The sequence below is a fragment of the Passer montanus genome, unplaced genomic scaffold (assembly GCF_014805655.1).
Source record: "Passer montanus isolate IOZ18808 unplaced genomic scaffold, ASM1480565v1 scaffold21, whole genome shotgun sequence".
Classification (NCBI taxonomy): Eukaryota; Metazoa; Chordata; class Aves; order Passeriformes; family Passeridae; genus Passer; species Passer montanus.
Window position 1 is genome coordinate 13,226,149 of NW_024366703.1, and position 4,689 is coordinate 13,230,837.

Genomic DNA, 4,689 nt, shown 5'->3' on the forward strand with positions numbered 1-4,689 from the left:
AGGAGCGTCCTTTTGTCCTCAGCTTCACCGTTTCTTACCTATTATTTACTGTAGAGTTGATTCTTTCTTTTTTGACTTTTTTGGAGGCACAGACTTTTGCTTTGCCCTCTTACTGAGACTGCTGTGCCAGGAATTGTTATCTGTGCACTGAAGAAGAGCGTGGCACAACTGATCCTTAGTCCATGACAGGGTACACCAAATATTATTGCAAAGCAAACGAGGTATCCATAACCAAACCCTTCTTCAGGGAGGCTTTTAGGTGCCAAAGCATCAGAGTTCTGCTGAACTGTGCATGACTGCAGTGGCCAGTGCAGAGCTGGGATCCATGGGAGCTGTTCTTTGGGTGTCCTGGGTGCTCACACTCAGCTCCAAGGCAGAGTGGGTGCAATTCCCTCCTTTCTCCCTCCCTGCGCATTCCGGGGTGCTCACAGCAAGCAAGAACCAGCTCTGGACAAGACAAACACCGCGTTTTCAAAGAATTTCCTGCCTCTCAGGTGCTCTTTAGGTGTGCTCCGAGCGAGGTCAGCCACAAGTGGGCACTGCGGCTCCTGCGGAGCGAGGTGGGCACAGAGAAGGGATTTGCTCCCGGAGCTGGGCAGAGCTCTCCACATCAACCAAAGCAGCGCTCCGGGGGCGATCGAGGGTGGCCAGTTCCGCTCACGCTTTGCAAAGTGCGTTTTTCTGTGAAATGTCCCGCCCATGGTAGCCGCGATAATGAAATGGTATTTGAAGATAAATGATGCTCATTTCTTTGTCACTTTGAAATGCAGTTGTTTCTGGATTTGCCTTTCTCGAGCACACACCCTGCGTGCTACGTTGGACGGCTCTGCTTTTATCCTGACTTCCTTCCAAGTGCTCATTCCTCTGCTATTCCAGCTGTGCCACCTGAAGCTGAGGCTTTGTTGGGGTCTGTCCATACAGGCTGTACCGTTCACCATAGCTGGAAAGTCTCTCGTTCACCAAAACTGTAATATTTTAGCTAATACCAGCATTTCTAGCAATTAAAGCTGCCACAGAGTTTAGTCAACGACATAATTGTGCTGTTTGCTGCTGTCTCCCATTAGGAATTTAGTTGCCTAAAACTTTCCGTGCTGTCCAGCAGAGTGGAATGGGCTGTTGACGGCTGTGCCCTATTTTTATTTTTTTTTTTTTCAACTGCACTGGGAGAGAAATGGGTTTGGTAGAATATTTTTCACACTGAATTGCAAATGATCCCATGCAGCTATTCTTTTCTTCTCGGCAAATATTTTCCATCTCTGGTCTCAAAACAGTTAAAGGAAAGACAGCCAGTAAAATAGAGATCTCTTTAATCCTGGGATAGGCAATTGCAAACACAATAGAGGACACCAACCCCTTTTTATTTCCCATTTAGGAACGGGAGGTGAAAAGTCAATATTCGTCTGTGAGATGCATCCAGCTGAACAGATGCTGAACCGCATGTGCTCACTTTAGTCCACTCCGCAAGTTTATGGAGAGCAGAAACATTTACACACCGAAATAAATCCCTCACCCGCTCCAAACCACAAACTTGACTTCCAACCCAGGCGGCCCCGCTGTTTTAAAGCGTGTTTACCTAATGGCCGGAGCCCCCGGCCCGCTGCAGGAGACCCTGGCTTCCCCTCGCCCGCGGCCCCGGGGCTCTGCAAGGCGAGCAGGGGAGATGCTGAGGCCGGAGGGAGCTCAAATCGCTCCGTTTTGTAAAATGGCCTCTTCTGCTGGCGGGGGCACAGCCCGCTGTTGGTGTTCGCAAAGGGCCGCGGTGGTTCCGTGCTCCGCACAGAGCCGGGGGTGCGGGGAGGGGCGGCGGGGGATAAGGGGTTAACCCGGGGGATCGGGGATCCCCCTCCAGGTGCGCGGTCAGTCCCGCCTTGCTCACGCACCCCCGGCCCCGCAGCCGCGCTGGCCCCGCAAGGGCTGCGGCATCCGCTGCCGCCAGGTCCCTGTCGCGGGGTGCCCGAGGGAATTGCGTTTAGCCTCGGGGACCTGGTGGGGACAGCTCCTAAGTCACCGCGGGGATCGCGGGTACGTTTAATCCCCAATTTTTTATTCATTATCACTGGTTCTTGCCCTTTCGTTTCTCCGCTCCGTGGCTTTGCACGACCGTGCCAGAGCGTGTCCTGCTCCCTGCCGTGTCCCCAGCCCAGGTTTGGGACAGAGATTCCCCCCCGAGGTCCGTGTGAAGGCTCGGTGTGCCCGGCGGCCCCGCTGAAGGCACGGGGGACAATGGGGTACCCTTGAAGCGCCGTGTGCTGGTGAAACACAGCCGGGCGCTGGTACAATGGGCTACTTTCCATCAGGCGTGTAAAGAATGGTTAGCTGATGGCTTGGAAATTCAATTGAATACCTTCACGGACCTAAGTATAAATATTATTTTTTTAAGAGAACAATACGTAATTAAAAACTAATATTTAACAACTTAAACGCCTATCCTCTAGGAAATAACAGCCTTTCTTCGCAAAACCTCCGAGATTGACTTCGCTTCCTCCTGTAAAATGAGGCCAGATTTAATTCTCCAAAGATCAGTGAGATCAAGTATTTCAGCGCTCAATTTACAGCTCCGGGGTATATGGGACCCTTTCCCAGCTATCTGGGTAGGCTAGGAAATAACTCGGGGAAGGAGGAGGGGGAAAGGAAGGAGAATTAATTCCCGAACACCGCAGTAACACCTGTAGTGTTTCCTTGACTCAGCATCACGGCGGCGATCGCCGGGAGCGGGTTTCTCTGCCCACGGTCAAATTGCGAGCAGGAAAACAACGCCACTCTTGCAAACAATCAAACAAACAAACAAACAAACACATCGTGTTCGCTCGTTTGGAAGGAAGCGCCCTAAACTGGGAATATCGCTTCGCGGAGCAACTCGGTCCCGTCGTGACACACGCGGGGCAGCAGGCGAGGAGCCCTCTGCCACCTCCGTAAACATCCTCGCCTGTGGATGCGTGGGGTGGTTCGTTGGGCTGGAAGGAGCGAAACACAAATAAAACCGCTAGTTTCGCTGAAACCTTAAAAAAAAATTTGTATAAAATATATTACACTGACTCCGAGGGTCCCCGCTGCCCCGAGGGTCGCGCACTGCTTCCCTGCGGCTCCTCTCTGCGATGGCAAAGCGCGGCCCGGCTCCAACCCTTCCCAAACCCTCCGCAAGCCTGTCCTCTTCCTTCCCACTCCCTTCTTCCGAAACACAGCGAAAGGGGAGAGCAAGCCACCCTGCTAACCCTGCGGGGAGGTGGCAAGCGGAGACCCGGGGGCCCTTCTCCCTGAGCCGGCTCCTTCGCCACCAGCCTGTCCCTGCCCGCCACGGAGCCTCGGCTGCCCGCTCTGCCCGTGCGGGAAGCCGCGGAAAGCTGCGGGAAGCTGCGGGAAGCTGCGGACAGAGCTCTCCTTGGCTGCTCTGCGCTGGGGCGCGGGGAAGCTGCAGAGCAGATTTTCAGCAGCTAGGCTCTGCACCGGCACTGCCTGCGGAGCAGACCCCTCGCAGCCGCACGCACTTCTTCCCACAGGGAGGGCCAGGCTCCTGCTCTGCCTCCACCATCCGCTGCCTTCGGCTGCGGGGAGCGCTCCCTCTCCGGGACACCCGCGGCTCTCGGACCGAGCCTGCGGGCAGCAGCGCGCCCGCCCCTCGCCGGTGCGCGGTGAGACACCGGTTGCTTTTTCCGACCTGCGGTCAGAAAACCACTTTCGTTACCATCACAGTTTTCTTTTCCTTCCTTTTCATTTTCCTTTTATTTATCCCCCCTGTAACAGTTTGTGGAAAGTGAAAACTGATTGGAGGTAGGTGATTTGTGGAGAGAACCGCCGTGTGCGCGCTCCCTTTGCCCATATGGAGAAGATTATCGCTGAAGTTCAGACTTTCCTTGGGTCGCAGCATCAAACAGCGCAGACCTGGCAGGAGTCGGGAGAGGGGGTCACTTTCCATTCCCGGCTGCTACTCCTGCAGCCTTCACGGCCGGAGAGAGGAGAGAGGAGCCGGGTCCCGGGTCCCCCGCACCCCTCCGTGCCCGGCCAGCCCCGCTCGGGGCCGAGCCGTGCCCGGGCAGGCGATGCTGGCTCTCACTGCCCGTTCTCTGCCCGTCCTCCTCTGCTGGCCGCGGCTGCTCCAGCCCGGCCCTGACACCCACCGCTGTGTCTGGGTGCTGGAGGAGAGACCTGGCGGCTGTGCAGGAGCGGGGCACACCGAGCAGCACGGTCGGAGTTGCTCGCCCGCGGAGCAGGGTGCGCGCAGGCGGGCGCCGAGCGGGACTGCCCGCAGCAGCCTGACCTGTGCCGGTGTTCTGGGGGCGAGAAGAGCCGGACCAGCGATGAGAGACCTGCATCACCCCAGGGGAAGGGTCGGCGAAGGGACGCGGGGAAAGGCAGCACCTCTGCCCAGGTATTCCCTCAGCTGCGCACTGCACCGAGGTGAAGTTTTCTAAAACTCCGAAAAAAGACTTTTCCTTAGTTTGTTTCCGTTTCAGGGAGGAAAGAAAGAAAGAAAAAATTAGTCTGTAAAAGCACTCTTAGTTCGGAACCAATCTATGGAGAAAGTTGTCGGATGGAAGCAAGGTAAATGAGCGGCAACCCCATGGAATCACACACAGAGTTTAAGCAAAAGCCCCCATGTCTATGTTTGACAGACATTATGCACGTAAAAAAAAAAAAAAAAAAAAAAAAAAAAAAAAAAAAAAAAAAAAAAAACCCCCGGCTTTGGGGGCC